Raw genomic sequence first — 23324 nt, 5'->3', positions numbered from 1 at the left:
ATATAATGAATATCATGATAATATATATGATAGATACAATGATAGATATATACGATTGATAATAACAATGATAGATAATCATTCATTAGATGTTAACTGAGCATTTACCACCATTGCTTGATTCTGTTAGGAATTAAAATAATACTAAGACCCAGTTTGTTCAAGGACTATCCACTTCTGTAAATGCTTGTATCTACATTATTTCTTAGCAACTGTGATAGAGAGTGGACACAGTTACAGAGAGATGAAGCTCAGGCATGATAAATAACTGGTAGCTTGTAAGTGATGAAGCCAGGATTGGAAGGAGACTTTCCCCTTGGAGCCTATGTAGCAAGGGCAGAAAGGTCACAGTCACAGGAGGTCTACTGTGACCCCATTCCATGCCCATGGAGAAAGTGCTAATAGGTCTTCTGGTTTCCTGGCTCAGCTCAGAGGCAGCCTCCATCCCTCTTCTAGACGCAGTGATCACTGGTTTTGGTGAGGTTACCAAAAGGCGCTCACCACCTGTTTGCCGGTCCTGTCCAATGCTCTTTCTGCTACACCTTGTTGCTTCTCAAGAATACACAGTTTATATTAGAACAACAAACATTTCTAGTACACTTATCTTGACCTAGGCATGGGGAGTTCAGGATAAACAGGATACGGTCGTTTTCCCTAAAAGCTCACAATCTGGTAGGGTAGAGAGACACATAAATAGGTGATTATTAATACACTGTATTGTGGAAGATGCTATAGTAGAACAATGCATAGAGAGGACAAAGGGAGGCCCTGATCCAGTCTGGACTTAAGACTTCCTGGAGTAGAAGATGGGAAATGAAGAATCCAGTAAGAATTAGCCAGATGAAAGGTGGAAAGTGTTTCCCAGATCAAGAGACCAACATAAACAGAGAGTGTGGGTCATGCTGGAGGAGGGCATGGCAACCCACTCCAGTATTCTTGCCTGGAGAATCCCATTGACAGAGGGCCCTGGCGGGCTGCAGTCCACAGGGTTGCAAAGAGCTGAACATGACTGAAGTGATTTAGCAGCACTCATGTGGTTCATCCTGAGCCCTTGGGGAAGTGCTTGCAGATTGGTTTTGCTAGAAGAAGAGGGATCGAAGCTGGGCTTAGACTCTGGCCTCATGGGTTGTGTTAGAGAGGTTGACATTTATTTGTTGATGTTTATAAGAAGCCATTTAAACGTTTTATTGAGGAAGTAGCCTATCCAATGTAGATTGTAGAGAGAGTACTCTGGCTTTAATGCAGTGAATGGATTTGTAAAGACAGGATGGAAAACAGGAATGCCAACTAGTAATTTATCAGACCTGATAGACTTCTGACTTTTTGTACCAACAAAAGCTTTTTTCAAAAGTATATACTGAAATTTAATAAATATAGTAGATATAAAAAGAGGAATCCTAGGAGTTCTTAGAAGAAGTTTTGAAAACCATTGATCTTCAGGTAGATGAAGGGAGAATGAAGTGGCAACATTGATCTAACATGGCAGAAATCAATGGAAAGATTTGTGATGTATACAAGAGAGAAAATCAGATATGGACGATTGGTTAGATGACAGTGACTGCAAAAGAAAATCATTCCTAATGTGACAACAGCATTTATTGATACCATGTACCAGGTATGTATGTATACTCTACATGGATTATGTAATTATTATAACAACCCTATAAAAGAGCTGCTATCATTAAGTTACAGATGAAAAAACAGGCTAAAGAGCTAAGCAAAAAACTAAGATTAAAACCCAGACCTGTCTGTTTGTATTATCCAGGAATAACTTATTGTGAATGAAGAATAACAGACCAAGAATGGAATCATGGGGGAGCCCAAGTTTTAAGTGATGACCAGAGGAAGGATTTTTAAAGAATCAGAACTAGGGTAGAGGGATGTCATTGGAAGGACTGACGTTGAAGCTGAAACTCCAATACTTTGGCCACCTGATGTGAAGAACTGACTCATTGGAAAAGATCCTGATGTTGGGAAAAATTGAAGGCGTGAGGAGAGGGGATGACAGAGGATGAGATGGTTGGATGGCATCACCAACTCAATGGACATGAGTTTGAGTAAACTCCGGGAGTTGGTGATGGACAGGTGGGCCTGGAATGCTGCAGTCCCATGGGGTGGCAAAGAGTCAGACACTGAACTGAATTGAACTGATTTCACTGAAGCCAAGAGAATAAGGAGTTCTAGGGAGTATATTGTCAATAGTGAATATTATTATAAGATAAAGATGGATAAATGGCCACAGAATTTGCCAATATGGACATCATGATGAAAGTAGTTTTAATGGAGTGATGAGTCTTGAAGTCAGATAATGATGGATTTAGGAATGAGAAGAATTGAGGCTGTCGAGACTGAGAGTGTGGGTTTCTCTTCAATACATTTGCCTGAGGAGGAAGGAAAGAGATTGAGTTGTACTTGGGGGAGGCAGGCAGCTGGAGTGGTTATTTTTGAGTATATTTATATGGAGAAGGTAGTGCTGCTGCATAAGCAGAGTGAGTGGTGAAACGCTGCAGCCAGATATGTGGAAACAATCTAAGGACCCACTGAGGCCAAAGTGGAGCTGGTTGGGTGCTGCCTTCAGTGGAAAAAGGGGCACCAATGCTTCGCCACTGGAGAAAGCAAATAAGGAAAAATATAGGTGATTGATTTATTTTACAGGTCTCCAACTTCAAGATGTGCCCACCAATGTTCCTGGTTACTTAGTGAACAGAGCAGGGTCATATGCTCAGAGGGGTGAGATGGAGTTGGTTAGCAGCTTTGAAAAGATGAGTAAATAGGTGCAGTGAAATAAGGGAAGGAGCCAGTCAAGACAAGAAAGAGGAATTGTGGACAATGCAATGGACTCATCTACAAGCGGTTTTGGGAATATCCCAATTTCTTCTTTAAGGAGCACATAACCTTGGGAAAGCTGTGTCTAATCCTCCTTGGCATCCAGGACCCTTCCTTTCTTTGGAAAGGCTTCTGTTACTATTGGGTGCTCTTGGCATTCTCTAGTTTGACCTTGCAAATTTCATTAGAAATGCACAAAGGATACACAACGTCCATCTCTTGATGTAGATGATATTTCCCATTGGAAACAACATGGGTACTACCTAAGAAAAAGAGCTCTCAGATCTAGGATAAACTTGAATAACAGAGCAATAAATATGCTGATAATAACTTTAGTTCAGTTACCTACAGCAAGGTTTTCCAGACTATTTGCTGAGAATATGAGTGTTTTATGAAGTTTTTAATAGGTGCTCCATGAAAGAAAAGTTGTCCTAGGTGAAAAAAAAAAAAGAAAACATAATGGTTTCTCCTGTGGTCATGTATGGATGTGAGAGTTGGACTGTGAAGAAGGCTGAGCACCAAAGAATTGATGCGTTTGAACTGTGGTGTTGGAGAAGACTCTTGAGAGTCCCTTGGACTGCAAGGAGATCCAACCAGTCCATTCTGAAGGAAATCAACCCTGGGATTTCTTTGGAAGGAATGATGCTAAAGCTGAAACTCCAGTACTTTGGCCACCTCATGCGAAGAGTTGACTCATTGGAAAAAACTCTGATGCTGGGAGGGATTGGGGGCAGGAGGAGAAGGGGACGACCGAGGATGAGATGGCTGGATGGCATCACTGACTCGATGGACGTGAGTCTGAGTGAACTCCGGGAGATGGTGATGAACAGGGAGGCCTGGCGTGCTGCGATTCATGGGGTTGCAAAGAGTCAGACATGACTGAGCGACTAAACTGTACTGAATTGCATACATTCTCAAAAGATTCACTACATGTTAGCTTATAAAAGACTGAGAAGTCCTGCTGGATTGTTTAACTTTGTGTACCCCAGTAGAAGATGCGAGGGGAAAAATGATTTCATATTTGGCTATAGTACACAGAAAGCACTTGATCACATCAATAGCCAGTAAATTGAGTCTGGTGGGGTCTTCAGTTTGTTGTGCTATCACTGGAGATTGCTGATCATAGAGCCTTACATTCTCAGAGGGGATGGTAGTATTAGTCACAGAACTTATGGTTAATACTTCGAATTAAGTAAGGCTGGTCTTGCTTCCCTGAGGCTCTTACGTGCCACCAAAGAGTGAATGGACTCCCCTGGTAATCACTGAATCTGAGAAGTCACTTCTGACAGCCCAATTCTTAAAATAGGAGACACCTAAGGGACTTTCCGATCACTTCATGGGAAATAGATGGGGAAACAGTGGAAACAGTGTCAGAGTTTATTTTGGGGGGCTCCAAAATCACTGCAGATGGTGACTGCAGCCATGAAATTAAAATACGCTTACTCCTTGGAAGAAAAGTTATGACCAACCTAGACAGCATTATCAAAAGCAGAGACACTACTTTGCTGGCTAAGGTCCCTCTAGTCAAGGCTATGGTTTTTCTAGTGGTCATGTATGGATGTGAGAGTTGGACTGTGAAGAAGGCTGGGCGCCAAAATATTGATGCCTTTGAACTGTGGTGTTCCTTGGACTGCAAGGAGATCCAACCAGTCCATTCTGAAGGAAATCAACCCTGGGATATCTTTGGAAGGAATGATGGTAAAGCTGAAACTCCAGTACTTTGGCCATCTCGTGCGAAGAGTTGACTCATTGGAAAAACCTCTGATGCTGGGAGGGATTGGGGGCAGGAGGAGAAGGGGACGACCGAGGATGAGATGGCTGGATGGCAACACGGACTCGATGGACGTGAGTCTGAGTGAACTCCGGGAGTTGGTGATGGACAGGGAGGCCTGGCGTGCTGCGATTCATGGGATCACAAAGAGTCGGACACGACTGAGCGACTGAACTGAACTGAACTGAACGGGACTTTCAGGAACTCTAACTGAATCTCCCACCAGACCACTGAAGAGCTGAAAGAGGTCGCTATGGTGGTAGCGCAACCAAGTGAACTCAAGGCAGGCTCCTAGTGAGGAAACTCAACAGGAAATGACGGAAGGATAAAGGCTGTCCCATGCAACCCGCACATGCTACATCCTGAACACACACACATGCTACGTTCTGGGGACGTGTACTACGTCCTGAGCGCGCACACATGTTACGTCCTAGGCACGTACATTACGTTCTGAGTAAGTCACACCCTGAGCTCCTTCTGCGTCCTGAGTGAACTTGTTACCTTTCCTGTCAGCCTGAGGCACTCTTCGAAATCTTCTGCCAAGTAAGTTCCCTCGAGGTCAAAGTTTATTGCCATTTGGATTTCCAGTTTGTCATGGATACCAGTTGTAAGTTGTTTTTAGGTTTCAAGGTGTTTTGTCTTGAGTAAACTTGGGTGCTGACGCGTTTTGCCATCTAGGTTTAGGGTGACCCCTCACTAACTCGTAACAATATTCAAGTCAGTATTATTTTTAGTTAGTGGGAGGCTCTTAGGGCCTCTTTAACCTATGGGTAGTAAGTACCTGCTAGAAACAAACAGCAGCATCAGAGCAAGGGTACCCAAATGTCATGAGCTTGTTTTGGTTCGCGAGGGTGATGCATTGTCTGTGAATGCCCCAGCTTTTCTTACACCACAGCTACCTCATTTGCCAAATATGGGGATGATCCTTTGTTCACGTTAATTGAAAATGACATCCTTATTCATCATATGCAATTTTTTTAGTCATTAAAATTCTGTCCAAAGCCTACCCAACTGAAGGGAACGGCTGAGTAATACCAGGGCCTTGTTAATCTATTGTTATCAGCCTTCTGCTTTATCCTCCTGACATGAACATCAACAGGAACTCTGATGTCTACACTTTGCTTCGATTCTGTACCCAAAATGTATTGCTGGAATAGTTATATTCGTGATCTAGAAACGTATTTGTGACCTAGCTCGTCCAGAAAATGTCTGGAGGCTTTCGTTTTACTCAGAGGATCAAAGACTCAGGCCTGATTATATTCCCATTGGAAATATAAATTCCTATGATAAATTTTCCTTTACGTTGTTACAGTTGAACAACTTACCACTACAGTTGATTAAGATAGTGAGTGGACATGAACTTCTGAAAGTTTAAAAAAAAAGCCTTTAAAAATGAATCTGGGTCTAAATTATATGGCTATAATCATCACCTGAATTAAGATAGTCATAGACTGTGTCTGTTTAATGTCTTATTCTTTCTTTGTGACCTTCTGAAATGTAGTAACAAAACACATTAAAATAATTTATATTAGATGTCAAAAGTGTGTTTTATTTTTTTCTGCAATAAAGGTTTCCAGACCTTTGATTAAATTTATGTTTATATTTGACACTTTCTCGAGGTACATAAATTCACATGACAATGGAAGTCCACATACTCACAGTACCCAGGGCCAGGTTGAGTTGAATTTGGACACATGACATAAATAAAAGTGGTTTTATGTTTCACCTTCATCTGGTAGGTGAGCACTCTACCTTTTCTTGTGAAACATAATCGGTTGTGACATGGCAAAATTAGATCCTGGCTATTTATTATCTTCTGAAATCAAACCCTATAACTGGGAAAGCATGTGGTAGGTCTGCAGGGGCAGCTTGCATGCAGAGAGGAAAAGGGGGGCTTTCCAGTTTTATAAGCTCAAGGTGATTTTCTCCAACATCTCGAGCATTTTAATTAATTACCCTGAAAGATTGAGTAAATTATTATTTGAATACTTTATGGCATTACATGTTAACTTTTCAAGGACAAAGTGCTGTACTTTGCTTTTCAATAATGCCTCATCTGTCAGAATATATCTTTGAAATTTATGTAGTTTGCTGCAGAGTGAAGGGGGGGGGACAGACCTGGAATCCTATGAATTATTAGGAAGCATCAGAGTCAAGTGTGATCTATCCCACAACAAAAGGAGTATTTATCGGTATTTAATTTCCAGTTAGAAATTAACAAAATGAATGGTGAAATTGATAAGCTGCATTTTCTTAGAACATGTTAAATAAAATTGGCTTTCTTTGGTTAAGTTCTTCTATGTTTCTTTTTTTGGTAACCCTTGGCAGAGGTGAAAGGCTAAGCAAACACTTTCAAGTCAAAATAAAACAAATTTTATTATTAACAAAATGGATTTGGGCATGTCAGTTTCACCCTGTGTGCCATGTTTCACAAAGTAAGTTGTGAGAGGAGTCCTATTTTGTTTATGCTTATAGATAAAAGGTGTTTCAACTTGGATGTTGAAATCTTTAATATATGTGTGAAAAAGCATTCTTTGGCCTGCGGAAAGCCTCCATGCTGAGTCTGACAAAGTCTGTTTAAACGTAGAAAGTGCATAATATGTCATAGGCTGTTTAGTTGATCTTTGTAACCAGTAACAAGCTTCTCTCTGCAGATATAATCTTTCTTTCTCCATAAGGGCACTCAACCTTTTACTAACTTCATCCTACCATCAGTAGATTAGATTAAATCCCCATTTACTGCATCATATTAATATTTTCAATGGCACACTAATCCAAGAAATAAATGTGTCAGTTTCTATGGCTACATTGTAATGGGCATAGCCATCAGAGAGTGCCTTAGGCCACATAAAAGACTTAATGTACAGCTTGAATAGAAAGCACATTATTTATTACGAAGCTATCAAGTTGAGAAATTTAGCAATCTCATTTAAAAAATTTGCTCATTTGACCTGGGCCAATTTGCCTGACTGATAATATTGAATATTTAGTATCACAATGTTTTTGCAATCTTAAGGATAAAGTGTTTTGAACTAATTTCATTTCAAACAGTTGGCTGAATGGAATGATTTTATGTCCCTAAAATGTTTATTGATGCTTCTTTTTTAGTTTTAGTGACTAAAAGTTTAAGTGGGAATAAGGTCTAGGCCTCTGATGAGGGAAGTCTATTAAGCAAAAACATTACCAGAGATAGAAACAAACCCATTTGGCCTGATTCTGTCATCTGACATGAATAGGTGGGGAGAGATAGAGCAGGCATGGAGTTGGGAGAGGAAAAATGTGTTTCCCACAGCTCCCCACATCCCAGAAGGCAAATAGATTTTATTCTCTGTGAGCTTTGGTGGAATGGTTTGATTCAACCTGAAAATTTGTAACAGGAGATTCAGAGGAGGGAAAATTTGTAGAGAAAATCCTCTCTCCATCTTGTTCTCCCAAACCTCACACCCTTAGTCTCGCTTCTCTAATAATAAGAGAAGTGCTAGGATCATTTGATAAAATTGAAGAGACCCTCTCCCAACACAGAGCCTGCTGCCTTTCTTTAGTGTATTTCCATCTGCACTGAAAACAAAATGGAAAATGACAATTTCAAATTGGTTATTTTGGTGTTATATAATTTAAAAAACCAAATGTTTGATTGGATTTAATTTTTTCTGAAAGTGAGTGTAGACAAACATTTCAGTTAAGTGTACCTTTTGGTGGCTGGTGGAATATGTAATTGGAATCTAATTATTGTTGATTTATTGATTCATTCATTGATGTATGTACATAAAAATTGAGGGATTGTTTTCCTTAAAGGTTGCTAGTAGAATATCTCTCAGATCAAAATTTGTCTTGGTTTTTGCTATCGTATAGTATCTGGAGGAGTCTGACATTTTTCAGGGAGATGTGTAGGGCCTACTTCTGACTATCCTTTTTTTGTATTTCATTGCTTACTTTTTTGTTTCCTTATTATTTGGCATGATTTATCATTTAAACAGATGTGAAATCTGGAGTTATTACTACAGTATTCATTGGCATATACAGTTACATTTATACTTGGCATTGCATTTGGAAAACTATATTTCAGTTTGGGATTTGAGTAGAGAATGTTTTAAATTTATGGATATTTTACTGTCTTCTAAAAATCTGTTGAAAGACAAAGTTGTTTTCTAGTATCTCTTTATGCTTTCTTAAAAAGGTATTAATAACAGTGGAGACTGTAATGTTGACAAAAGCTGACATTTCTAGAGTTTCACACATCAATAGAAGAGTGCAAGGGGCAGTGGGAAGACAAGAGAAAGGCAGCAGAGCACGGTAGTGGCTTAAACTGAGCCCTCCAGTCTACTGAAGTCTTAAACCTTATGTTTAGGAAAAGTCAAAATAACCCTCATGACACATTTGGTCAGCCTCAATACCAAGAAGCAAAAGATACTAAGAGTAGGTGGTTAAAAATTGAGAAGAGACAGAAGGTTGTTACCTGAGAATTAGCTTGGAATACAATGTCTGCATGAATTGGTATATTTTTATTTTATTAGAGAATGTTATCTGTCCTTCCAGTAAGAAATGGCTAATACAGATTCGTGTGGCTATTTTCCAGCACAGAATTAGCACAATCATCCTCATTTTTCTGAGAAGTGAATAAGGACTCTTTGTTCTTAAAGCAGCACGTATCTTTTACTTTGTTTCTATAGCATTTCGTTTATATTTTGATAATAAAAACTTAGTATTTTAATACTCTCAACATTCAAGTACAAATACCTAAAAGGCCTAATTTAAAATAAATATATACTTTTATAAACTTACTAAATGGAACGCTCTTATTTTAGTAAAAGCATTTTGTGGGCTCGTCATATTAAAAGTTATTTAAGCCTGAGAGTAAAAAAAAATGTTCCTACCATAACATTTCTTTATAGGCTGAGCTTTAAAAGGAGTATATGTATTGTATACCTAAAACATTGCGTATGTAACATTGTTTTCATAAAAAGTTTCATAGAGCAACAAGTGTCTTCTGTGTCAACAGTATTATTCAATTGACATTTTAAAATGTGAGGTTTTTTCCCTTCCTATTCTGCTACTGAGGCTTACTGGTGAATTTAGAAAGGCTAAATGTAAATACTCTAGCGTCAGAAAATGTGAAAGGAAATTTCTATAGCGTTTTGCTCTCTTGGTTCCTAAAAGAGTGAGTTATCGTTTCTCTCTCCCATGGTCATTAATAATGACAGATGTCCATGGTGCAGAGTTCACCTACATTATTGTCAGTAACAGGGCTGGCAAGAGAATATTTATTACAAGAGGAGGAGGGACAGAGACATAATGTTGAAACAGAAGACAAGAGCAGAGTTCAACTGTTTTTTTTTTTTCTATTGAATAAAATATAATCATTCCCTAAGCTTTCTTAATAGTGTTTATTTCTAAGCACTGTTATTACAAGTATATTTCATCTGCGTAAATGTTCCTTGTAGTGTTGGATTAAAAACTGAAATGATCAGGCACTCATTTTTATTTTATTTTTCCAGTAAACCTGTCTAATAACCAAATATATTGGAATGACTCTTAAAATGTCATTTGAGTTGTTGATCGTAGGACAGTTTGATTGGTAAGCTCTCTTTCCCCACCGTAATATACAGAACTAAGAGGATTTAATGTAGAGACAGCTAGCATTTAAATGGTTATTTAAAAATTTGCTTAAATAAATATAAAAATAATTGTAGGTTCCAAGAGGAAGAGTTTACAAAATACATTTATATAGCCTCTCCTTGCTTCTCTGCCTGCTTTTCTGTTCTTTCTTTCTCTGTCCTACCCCTCGTTCTAATTTTAGCCTATTAAGGCAACTATACTTGGAATTCCTTTCCTGACTTAGTCTGTTGATTGTCCATCGAGGTACAAAGGAAAGCCTGTACTGGAGTCAGGTTTTCTCTGCTTACCCACACTCCCTCACCCCAGATACAGCAACAGAAGCCCAGAAATAGCCTCTTAAGTGCAAATCTCTAACTGACTGTGAGTTCTTTTAAGAAAATAATGAAGGGGGTGGGTTAAGGAGAAATGAAATTGGATAAACGTGGGGTTCTTTTCCTCCCTAACTTCAGACTAAAGAAAGGGAAGGCATAAGGAACATAGCTTCTTTCTCTCATTAATTTATAGAGAAATCATACAAATTCACAAGTATGGAGATATAGTAATGAAGATACGTTAAGAGAAAACTTAAAAGCCTTTTTCTCACTTAGCTGACAAAAGTCATATGACTTCTCAAGATTATTCTTGAGAATGATTGTAGTTGTAACAAAGATACAGTTTAAGGTAAGGCACATAGTAGGTGTCCCACAAATTTTAGCTTTCTTTTCCCTTGAGGACAAGATCCCTATATTGTTCATCATTCTATCCCCTTAAGAGTGACTATTGTGCACACACCTAGGAGGCATTAAATGAATATGTTTAACAATTGTGTGAAGGGTAGATATGTACAGGACATAGAGGCATTAATTAAATAAAATTCATATCCATAGATGTATTTTAAGATAGTTTTAGTTGTGCAATCACACTCTTTGAAGCAACCCCCTACTGTTGGTTGTTATAGATTTCACAGTGCTGCTTGACTCAAGAAAACCTCCCAGCTTATGTCCTCAAGGTCTCATGGATGAAGTCTGCCCAAAGTGACCCACTGACAAATGATACTTTCAATTCCCTGATTCTCTGTAAAAGATTTTCTTTTAAAAGCAGACTTTTACAGCATTAATGGTTTTCCTTTAATTAAAAACTACATGCCTTTTCCAAATTAAAATCAAGCTGAACAAATATAAATTGTTACAAAATAAAATTGAAATAATATCCAAAAATTACTAGTTATGGGCTTATCAAATGGTATTAACAAGAGTAAGGCAAGATGAGAATCCAGCTGAAATGATGTTGCTGTCTCAAAAAGCTATTCTCAGATAGTCACAATGAATCAAATCACTGCGGGGGTTGACTGGAAACATTCAGAGTAGAGAACCAAATTAAAATAAATCTCTTTGATTATTATGGCTCAAGGTAAAATAGTTTTCTTTTTTCTCTCCTTTATAAATATTCAGTGATTTGATTTAAATTATGGGAAAATGGAAATAAATACATACACAATTTTTTGGTAAAGGTATAGAATTACAGTAGCCATGGAAAGCCTGCCATCCAGTATTTGCCTTTTCAAATAACTCCCAGTGTCAGTTATCTGGCTTTTTAAAATAGGATGGAATTACCTGTTATTCCTTTGCCTCAATTTTATCCTCTCCTTCACTGTTGCTTTGAACATGATGCCAAAGGATGCTTCATTCTGCCTGACAAGCCGCAGTTATTAGAGCTTTCCCAAGTAACATAATCAATACCTTCAGAGATGTTGTATTCTACTTTTCTTAGAAATCATGTAAAGATATTTTTCCGAGTGCTACTTTTCACGGATATTGAATGGTGCTCTGAAAATTCAATCAGAATGTGAAACTTGAAGTCACCATAGATATTTTGAGTTCCTCTTCTATTGTACAATAACAGGGAAAAAAAAAAAAAACTTAAGCAAATAAAGGTATAGTTTAAGGAGTTGCAGGAATCTTGTGTGGGAGCTAACCTAAGTTTGCTGTCTCAGCTCATTTGTGCTGTGATCCTGAATTAACTTGAAAACTCCTTTTCTATGCAAGAATCAGATTTCTTCCATTAAAAAACTTTCCCAGTGCACTGTCAGATGCAGCATGTAAAAATTTCTAATTTCCACCACATCACAGGTGTCCTTCTCCCAGTGGGAGGGGCTGCTGTCCCAGGTTCCTGGAGGAAGAGTGATGACTGCAGATAAGACAGCCACTCAGGCCACTTGCTCTCTCTGCTCTAGTCCCAAGGCTCATGAATTGGCCCATGAAACTTTACCAGTGCCCAAGCTTGGAATATAGCACATGTAGAATTAGGCTTTATGATCCTTGGTGATAGTACTACTAGTTTTCATAATTTAACTGTTGTGTAGATAATACTTTCTCCTCCATTTCCCTTTGTCTTCCTTTCTTTCCTCCTGAGTTGACTCACCTTCCACTGGCAATGACTCTAGGCATTCCTAAGTGCAGCCAAGGCTGCCTCAGAAGGCAAAACTTACTATGTTTAACATTTGTCTTACCATGAGTTAAAGGGACAAAACTATTGTTCTCTATGTAGGATTGTCAGACTTTCATTTGCCTCTATTCTTTATAGTCCAAAAAGTAAGTTTTCCTTTTTTTTTTTTTGTAATGGCACATTTTCTACATCATAGCCCTTAGCAAACAAGCAAGAATCAATAAGTATTGAACTTCATTCAGTATCAGCCATGTAAATAAAATGTCAATTGTTCAGGCTCTTAGTCTAGATAGATTTTAGTCTCTCATCAAGACTATCTAGAACCTTCCAACTCTCACCAGGAAAGAGTCAGTGCAGGAGCAGTACTCTGTGCCAGAGCGATAGCACTTCTGTGCTTGTATATATTCTGTATGTTTGGGGAGCTCTATAAGCGGGGCCCTCAGAAATCCAGGGATCAGGGCCATGAGACACACATTCTTGAGTACCAAGCTTCATGCCTTTCCTGGTCATATCCCAGTGAGGAAGTGAATGACCTCACTGTTACAGAGACTTCATGATGAAAAAGATCTGAAGGAGATACTGTTAAACTTAGATGGAGCCTCAAGAACAGGTGACCTATCTCCATCCAAACATGCAGGAGACAGATGGAGCTGGGGTTCCAGCGTAGACACTGGGCCTCCGAGAACGTAGGAGGAAGTAGGTGCTCACTGGCAGAACCAAGGGCATTTACTTCCATGGTTATAGGGTTTAAATTCAGGGGCATATTTTTAATTTCAAGAGAAGTGGTCATCTGTGACGGCAGTAGAATTCCTCAGACATGTTCACCCCAGACCAGAACTGCCTTGAGCAGTTGGCGGGTTTTTGATACCCTAGCTCCTGATGGTACAGGAGCTGTGTGACCCTGGCCCATTCTGACTTTCTCCACTTTTGATTTGTTTGGGAAAAATGAAAAAATTCTATGACTTTTTGGACTGTTGTGAGAATTTGTTATTGTTGTTTTCAATCCCTAAATTGTGTCTGACTCTTTGTGACCCTATGAACTGCAGCACGCTGGGCTTCCCTGTTCTTCACTATCTCCCAGAGTTTGCTCAGACTTATGTCCATTGAGTTGGTGATGCCATCAAACCATCTCATTCTCTGTGAGGATTTAACTGTAAGATAATATATGTGAAATTGTTTTATAAAGTATGATACAAATGATATTCTAGTATTGCTCTTGATGGGATCAGAGCTGTTGTTTTGTTGCTATTTGATTATTATTTTTCTCCTTCCTAAGAAATGGAACTCTGTCTCCCCTTCTCACAGACTCTTCATGACCCCTTAATAATAGGTAATCCATTTGACTTGACCCTTGTTAAAGAAAAGATTATTCTGAAACTTGTCAAAATGATAAGGAAGGCTTTAATCCAGACTGTTCTGACAGGTGGTGTCAAGACTGTTGCAGTGGGGAAAAACTAGGCTCAATTCTGAATACAACAAGAATAAGTGGGGATTTATAGTCAGGGAGCTAGCTTGCAAGAGAGATTGGAGGCTGGGAGATTATTAAGGGTAATTGTGGGCAGGGGTCATTCTTGTGAGACTGACCTCACAGGATTCTTGTTGGAGACAGGCAAGGGTGATCAGATACAATGGACAGGATGATGGGAGATGGGGAATTTGATCAGATATTGAGGATGGGGGGGATTCTCTCTAAACTGGCTTAGAAGAATTCTTGCTGAAACTGGACACTGCAAAGACAGAGGTTGCAGCTCAAGGTCGAGACATGGTTGGAAGAGGGCTCAGAGGAGCCTGACTGAAGTTTGATCGAGGAGTCTTTGTCAGACTTCAGCTGCTGCCTTTCTCTCTTTGCCTTTACTTCTCTAGTCGACACATCTGTGGCCATGGTTTATGCAGTGACTATAATGCTGACCAAAATACTAACATCAGTAGACATCAAATCCTATAATTTTTATGTATTATTTTTACAGATTTTTTTTTTTTAGGCTAACATCTCCAGAGTCAAACTTATCAACTCTCTTTCATCAGTTTTGCCATTATCATCTTTGATCTTCTGGGTCCTTCTGGCTAAAAATCTGGATTTCTTCTTTGCACACTTTATCACATCAGTAAATGCTGTCAATTTGTCTTCTTGGAATGTGCTGGAATTCCTGTTTTCACCAGTACCATCTCATGGCTGTGTCCCTGAAAGAGCCTTTATCTGTTGTCCCTGCCTTCAGATCTGCTTACATGTAACAAAGGGTTGTGTGATCTTTCTTAGTCACAAAGGGGTTTCCTTGTTCTTCTACTGGCTCCTTACTTTCTCTTGCATGAAATCTTAAACCTGGCATGGCCTCCTCATGATGCTGGACCTCTGTTTCCAAAGGCCTGGCATCTCATGCTCCCTCTGAGTGTTGTACATAAATTCCTGTGTCTCCATCTTTTCTCTGCCCCTCTCACCTCAAATGCCCACACTTGACCAAGTGTTTTGCTTCCTTTGGAGCTCAGGTTCTAGGGTCAAATCTTCCTTCTAAACTTTTCCTGATCCCAGTTCACCTTCACTTTTCTCTAATTTCAGTCTCTGACATTCAGAAGCAATCTACTATATTTTAGTTCTTGATATTGCACTATTTTTACACTATATTTCACTGTCGCTTCATCATTTTGTGTGTAAATAAGTAATACTTCAGCGATGGAGTACAGCTTTTAGGGGCCAGACATTTTTCTTCTGGATCCATCTGGATATCTTACAGCATACATGGTAGATAAATGTTCATTAAAAACTTATTTCTTGATTGATGATTAGTTTTCTTACCAGAGGGCTTCCCTGATAGCTCAGTTGGTAGAGAATCTGCCTGCAATGCAGGAGACCCTGGTTCGATTCCTGGTCGGGAAGATCTGCTGGAGAAGGGATACGCTACCCACTCCAGTATTCTTGGGCTTCCCTTGTGGCTCAGCTGATAAAGAATCCGCCTGCAATTCGGGAGACCTGGGTTCGATCCTTGGATTGGGAAGATCCCTTGGAGAGGGGACGGGCTACCCACTCCAGTATTCTGCCTGGAGAATTCCATACAGTATAGTCTGTGAGGTTACAAAGAATCGGACACGACTGAGCAACTTTCACTTTTACTTTTCTTACCAGGAACATGTTTCACTCTTTATCTGCTGCTTTTTCTCAATTCTACAAATATTCAGCATTTTGCTAAGATAGCAAGTGTAGGAACTATATTTTCTGGTTAGTTACCAATGTATTTCTTGGGTATCCACTCTGTGAGCACTTGGGTAGCACTCTGAGCAGAAAACACCAGTTCTTTGCCTCTCTTCAGTGGAAGTTTGATAGATATTTGTTCAGAGAACTGATAAATGACATGTTTGCAGACAGATTTACTGTTGGAGAAATTAGGAATTGAGAGGTAAAGAGACTTGCAAAAGGTTACTTATTTCTGTGGCAGTGTTTGTTGCCATGATTGATGTGGAGAATTAAAATTATTATCTGGACAATTCAAGGTATAAAAAAAAGTGGAAAATCTATAAATAATAAGGACAGTGAGGAAATAGGAGAATGGTTTATAAAGTTTGAGAATTAATGCTTTATCTTTGCATAATAATACATACAAGCCATATTATTTAGGTGAAGGAAGTGCTTGATCACAACTCAGGGGTGTCTTTGGGGGTCCTCTGGAGTGTAGAGGGGTGAAGGGAGCAAGTTATGTTGGATGGAACACTTAATATTGTTTAAGTCAGGTCTTCCACATCTGTCCAAGGGAAGGCTTGAGTTCCATTAAGTAGATTTATGGAGACCATGATCATTCTTCTCTAGCTCAGGGATTTGTGTTTAATTTTCTGGGATACTGTCCAATGATAATGTCTTGAGGACTTGAATTCTGTGAAAGAAAAACTTAAGATAAAAATATTCTACTATACGTGCTGGCCTCAAAGTAAATTGGACCCTGAATACTACGGCCATGATCCCCACACCCTCACCAACCCCAACAGCTATTTGGTTTCAAACAACATATTTAGTGTGGTTTTGCTCAATAAAGTTTTGGATATTTGTTGCTGCTGTTGTTAATTTTATTCATTTTCTGAGGTTTTCTTGATGGTTTCTAGAGCTACTGAAAGGATATTTAACAAAATGCAGAGGTTATAATGGTAATAGAAACTGATGAAGTTTATATGTTGCTGATCTCTGAGATGCTTCTAGCTCCTTCTAAGATTAAACAGGAGCATGGATAGAGGTTTGCATGTTCCCAGGTAGAATCAGTTAATGGGGTTGTTTTTTGTTTCTTGGCTTTTTTTAGTATAAATTTGAAAACTTAGTTTAGAAATTCAACTCAATTTTGTCATTTTGTCATAGGTATAAGAGATCCATTGGGAAGAATGCACGTATTAGTCTAAACTTTCCATTTTAGCTTTTTAACCATTCAGAAGAGAAGCAAAATACAGGAGAATCACTTACTTATAAAACTATCTGTAAATAATTGCCCTGTCATATGTTTGTTGTAAGTTAGACTAATTACTTCTAGTCAGTATTATAAGTATGTGTATTTGAGTTCAATAACAATTTTCTATAATGCTAAGCAAAATAAAAAACATTTTTGACATTTTAATGATAGTATGAAGAGAAAATGAAATTAACACCATCTCTTGTATGTTGGAAATAATAGATTTTTCTCTGTTTAAAAATATGATTAATTTTGTGACACTTGAAATAGCTGTAATACAAATGGAAAAATGGAATTGAAATATTGTAACATAAATTATAAGTGTCCTGAGTCGTGATTCCCAATGTAAGACACAATAGCTGGAAAAGATAGTCTCATGGTCCACAAAAATTTCTGTAGTTTCAAATTTTCTGTGATATGCAGCTCTGTGACTGTGTTCAGAGCAAGATACCATACAACTAATTCTTTAATCATTACTATGTAACTTGCCAATGATTAGCATAATTCATTTCTCTGGATGTCTTCTATGTAAGGCTGTTTATTCTTGAGTAGGAAGCCTTCCTGCATCATTGGTATGTGATGATGTCATTGATCTATTACAGTCCAGCAGTGGCAAAACACCAGTGATAAGAAACGAAAAAGAAATTCAGTGTCATTTCTACCCATAGGGCAGTATATTTAGGAACATTATTGCAGAGAGTCCCTTTTCTTTCTTTTCCTTTTGTGTCAGAATGCCTGGTGATCAAGGAAGGATGCAGTAGAAACTGGTATTCTTGTATTGGTCAGAAATGCAGAAGTCTTATTTCCATTTTAATTAGTGTGTTGATCTCTTTGTTAATATAGTTACAAACTAAAAAACAACAACAACCGTATACTTGAAATACCTTGGATTTCAACTTATTCAACAATTACCTGAACACTTATAATGTACAATCCACTGGTTCCTGGGGAGAATGAGAGAAAGGGAGGGAGAATACAAGAAAATCAGAGGCAGCTCAGACTTTTAAAGAGACAACCGGGGAAGAATTCTGGCGTGCTCCTTCTTTATCATCCTCTGCATCCAATGTGCTACTAACACCTCTCTGTTCTTGCAATAAATCTCTTCCTATTCACCATCATCTTTTCCTTTGCTACTTCATCTCTGATATCAGCCCTCATCATTTCTCACTGGATCACTTGAATATTCATCTTTCTTGCTGTCAGCTCTTTTGTGTGGCACAGGGCCCCTCCTGGTTGGACACCTGGCTTCCTCCCATGTATCTGCCCTCCACACTACTTCACGGGTACCATACCCTTGAACCTGCCAGAACCGTGATATTCAAGCCATCATGAAATAACATGGGCTACTCTTCCTGCCTCAGATGCTCCCCTTTTTCTCTTACCTGGCTAACTGCTGCAAACTCTTCCCATAACCACTCTCAGAAGTCATCTTTCCAGCCTCACCAGACCCACCTAGAGTTCGAAGTGCTTCTTCTGGACCCCTTGATGTCTATGAATACCTTATCCTAACCTTCAGACAGCGGGAAATATTGTCATTGTTGGTGAAGTCATCACAAACCTAGGGTCCACAATCGAGCTGACTGGGAAGTGGTTGGGTTCCAGCAGTCATGTCAGCACAGCAGGTTAACCTCACCTGTCTATGCCTCAGCTTCCTAATCTTAAAATAGAGATAGTATTACCCAGCATTTTGGGCTGTTGTTAAGATTAAATGAACAAAAATGTGCAAAATACTTAGAATGCCTGCCACACAAAAGTAAGTTTTAACAAAACTTGGTTTTATTTTTATTTTCCCTCTTTGCTTTTCCATCCTCGCCCCTCCTCCTCTTTCTTCTTTTCATCTTCCTCTTTCTCCTCCTCTTGTCCCCAGTCCTTGTCTTTTTCAGCCTCTGCCTCCTCCTCCTTTGAACCATCTCTCCAGTCTGGCCTCTGTGGAAGCTCTGTGGATACTGGGACTATGCTGTATTCAATTCTCTGCTCCATAACCTATTGTGGAGAATACTTCTTATTGGACAGTGGGGAAAAATACCATGTTTTTTCCACCTTCAAAAATTATTTTCACTTTTCAGAGTTAGAAAATATGTCTCACTAAATTAATGATAAAATCCAGAGTTCATTAGGAAACCTACGTGAATACTAGATATCAAGGATGATGTCCTAGGAATATTAGTAAATAACAGGAGTCTTTTTGTTAGTCATTGTCACAAATATTCAATATTATGGGATTTAACGTGTATTTGATTTTTGTGCTTCAGCTAGTTAAGATTATAAACATTTAAAGCATTATTAATCTGTTCTCAGAAATAATGTCAAACATTTCTATATCACTTTCTGTGTGTCAGGAATGGTATATAATAACTATTATTATAATTATACCTTTTCCTACTAGAAAAGAAATGACAGATATGATTTTATTTCTTGGAAAGTCAAAGAGAGAAATGCTATTTTCCATCAGTGAAAGATGTGTGGAAAACCTTTAGGTGTCTGATATGCAAATTAAATAGGTAAAATTAAGTCTTAGCTTTTTAAACTAGTGCCCACAGTTCTAATCAGGGATGGAGTTTTTCTTTTTTTAGCAGAGAATCATCTCCATCTTTTGGAGCCTTATCCTTGGTGTGAATTCTTGTCTCCAGCATTTACCAAGAGTGACATCGGGACAGCCAAGCTTGTGAAAACTATAAGGTCCAGTTTTTCCACAATGTCTTTAGAAATGGAGGAGTGTGTTTAGAAATAATAATGTATTACAGTTATTATAGTAGTTTTAAATTAGAACATTAGCTTAGCTATATCCTGGAGATTTTTTCCTTTTCCACAAATGAGAAATTTCAGGAAATTTGGTTTTCTATGCTTAAATAAGTTCAGAAAATGATAGCACACCAAACCCTGCTTCTTTTGGGTCTGCAGTGAGATTAACAGCTACTCAGAGGATCTGCAGAAAAGGCAGTTGTTCAATTGTTTAACCTCACTATTTCTGGAACCCTATTGTCCTCTCCCTCAATATCTACTAACATTTTCAGGCACAGTAGGGATCTGTGGGACAATCTATGTAATATTGGTGTTTACCATTTGGGGTGCAATGATATGAAATGTAGTGCATTATTTTTATTAACATTAAGTTTGTCATATTTTAGTTATACTAAGCTTTTTGTCATTAATTAGTTTGACCCATAGGGCTTCCCTGGTGGCTCAGTGGTAAAGAATCTGCCTGTCAATGCAGGAGACGCAGATTTGATCCCTGGGTTGGGAAGATCCTCTGGAGGAGGAAATGGCAACCCACTCCAGTATTCTTGCCTGGAGAATTCCATGGACAGAGGAGTTTGGTAGGCTACAGTTCATGGGGTTGCAGAGAGTTGGCTTAGTTTAGAGCAACTAAACAGCAACAAGAAGTTTGACCCACAAGCTTGTAAGTTGAGAATAACTGACAGTGAACAAGGACTGTTGGGAAAAAAAATTATTTTTCCTTGAAGGTACCTGGGCCCCCTCTGAGTTTAAATGATATTCATAATTCAGTGGTTCAATACTATATTACACAGAGCAGAAAAAGTAGTAGATTGATACTGAAAGAATCTTGGGAAAGGTTTGAAATGCAAAGAATATGTGGGATTATAGAATTGAACTGTAAGACATAATTTCAGGGAGTATGACAAGCAATCCATAATTAGTAAAGAACAGGGCTCTTTTTGTTAGTCATTGTCACAAATATTCAGTACTATAGGATTTAACAGCATTTGTTTTTTATTTTTTGCTCTATCTGGTAAAGATTGTAAACGTTTAGAACATTATTAGTCTGTTCCCCAGCAGCAGTTGTTTGGTTGCTCACTCACTTGTACTTTGATTTGACCTAATAACGGAGAAGGCTGCTAATGAAAGCTCACTGGAGTTTCTTTTGTACAAGTGAAGCTAAGTTCCTACTTGTTTAGGCTACAGCCACGACATATTTGTTCATAAATTATCCAGCAGCACATGTATACAACTACTGTGAGTTTTTTAATTTGGCATAGCTATACCATGTAATGCTTTCTATTCTTCACAAGACTGGCATTCAGCAATATCCGAGAAGGAAGCATGTTGTTCCCCATGGTTTGTTATCCTTTCCCTCTTCAGTTAAATGTTCTTTCTTTTTCCTGTATAACTTTCGCCACTGAGGTTTATCATTTGGCAATTGGGCCATCTTGTTTCTATGAGGAGTTTAGCTTTCAGAATTATTTTATCTGTGGAAAATATTGCTACCTCTGAAGCTATCATTGGTAAACCCTGAAAACATATTCATGTATTGATTTTGTTAACGCACGAGACTTAACTTGATTATTAAGCAAATTTTGTTGCTTTTGGAACGTGAACTTTGATTCTCAGGTGAATTTTTAGAAGGAGGGACCCAGAAGTGGAAGAAAATGAACTTTAGTTCGGATTGGAATTTTGTTTCTGCCATAATTCATATAGACGTGCGCCATTTTCTTTTTCCTTCTGCCATCTGCTGCTGCTGAGTCTGCCGTCTATGAAGGTATAAATGTTTCAGCTCTCAGAAAGAGCTGTGCATTGGAAACCTGATCAGTTCCAGAACAGTCTTTATAACTAACTAGCTGAATCGTTACAAACAGACGTTTAACTTTCCTGAACGTATTTTGGGTGTGTGTGCTTGTGCGTGCGCGCGCACGTGCGCGCCCACGTGTACTCAGTCATGTCTGACTCTTTGCTACCTCCTGAACTGTAGCCTACCAGGCTCTGTCTGTGGGATTTTCCAGGCGAGAATACTGGAGTGGATTGCCATTTCCTCCTTGAGGGGATCTTCCCAACCCAGAGATCAAACCTGTGTCTCCTGCATTGGCAGGTGGATTCTATAACCACTGAGCCACCCGGGAAGCCCTGTTTCCTCATTTGTAAAAGGAAGAGGTTCCATGATAATATCTTTAGTCTAACATGCAAGTAGTAAAAATATATGATATGAAACTTGTACTCAGTTACTTCTACAAAATCATTAATAACAAAACTTGCTATCTACTTTGTATTAACTTTACATGGCAACAAAAGATAGTAATGGCTTCTGCATCACTGAAAACCACTGAACTGATGCACAATTGTAATCCAAATTAGTCACTTTTATTCTAACAATCTCATTACTCCTTTGCCCACTTTAAGTTATTGTGATTATATTTTGCTAGCTGTTTGGGAGAAGTGGGTTATTTTTTTAATTATGAAAATGTTATTTCAGTAAATGTAATTTAATTAAAATGAGAATTTCTGCCAGCTGTTTTAAAATAAATACAGTATTTTCTCACTAGTATGAAAGGAGTTACTATTTGCTGTGTCATTTCCTCACTAATATGCTGGCGTATTTAGCTTGAACCTGAGCTTGTGGAAGTTTATTCTTAACCAAAGCAGTTCCTTTTTCATGTAAGTAGGTTAAATGTGAATTGGGCAGCCTCAGGGTGCTTTTTTGTTGTTGTTGTTCAGTTTTAAAAGCCCCCTCAAGAGGGCCCCTTTTGGAAACCCAGAATCATATGTTTGGAAAGTTGATCCAAATTAACATTAGAATGGTCCTTTTATTTTTTAAAATTATACAGACTTTAAAAAATATGCTAAATTGACATAGACTGAAATAAAACTGAATAAGGGAAGTAACATTTCTTGTTTTATTCTACCTTTGGGATGGAAGAACTGAAAACAGAAAAAATAGTGTGTTAAGTGTAGTACAGTTTCTATCCCCAGAATACAAGAGGAAATGTATTTGTACAAAAGGTACAAATTAATGTCATTCATTTTCTTGTGACTTTATATGCCTAGAATGGTGTAAGCAGATCAAGAGTTTTTATGTGTTTTGACTTCTGAAAAGTTGTTTATTTATTTTTAAAGAAATATTACATTAATAAATTTCTAGAATTGCAATTTTAAATCATCTCATTGATAGAAATGCAGGCAGTTGATGAAGTATATTAATGTTTCTTCTCTTTTGCAAATTGTATAGCAAATTTTTCCAGAGTCAAGACTGTACAAACGTTTTAATTTGTTGGAAAAGACTGAGCCATTAAATGTGAGTAAAATTGCTTAAACTGATTTTTAAAATACCCTGGAAAACTAGAGAACTACAAATTATGCTTTGGCGGTAATTTAAGTCTCTACAATAACCCAAGTCCCTAAAGGTCTTAAAAGAGTGACAGAGAAACCATGATTTTCAGACATGTGCATTATATATGCTAATAGCTTTCAGCGAGAAAGGTTTATATCCTTGTAATAGAGGAAACATTCATTTTTAGCATTTCAGACCATGGGGA

At 38.2% G+C, this 23324-nt stretch overlaps 1 protein-coding gene and 1 non-coding gene across 2 annotated transcripts in view; both read left to right on the top strand.

The window, feature by feature from the left end:
* Positions 1-23324, top strand: part of TOX (thymocyte selection associated high mobility group box) — a 307411-nt gene that overhangs the window by 26558 nt on the left and 257529 nt on the right. The window lies entirely within an intron of this gene.
* TRNAC-GCA (transfer RNA cysteine (anticodon GCA)) lies at positions 15438-15509 on the top strand. The gene has a single exon. It is a non-coding gene; the product is annotated as a tRNA-Cys (tRNA).

The sequence above is a fragment of the Budorcas taxicolor genome, chromosome 14, assembly GCF_023091745.1.
Source record: "Budorcas taxicolor isolate Tak-1 chromosome 14, Takin1.1, whole genome shotgun sequence".
Taxonomy (NCBI): domain Eukaryota; kingdom Metazoa; phylum Chordata; class Mammalia; order Artiodactyla; family Bovidae; genus Budorcas; species Budorcas taxicolor.
This window is presented reverse-complemented; position numbering and strand designations above follow the sequence as displayed.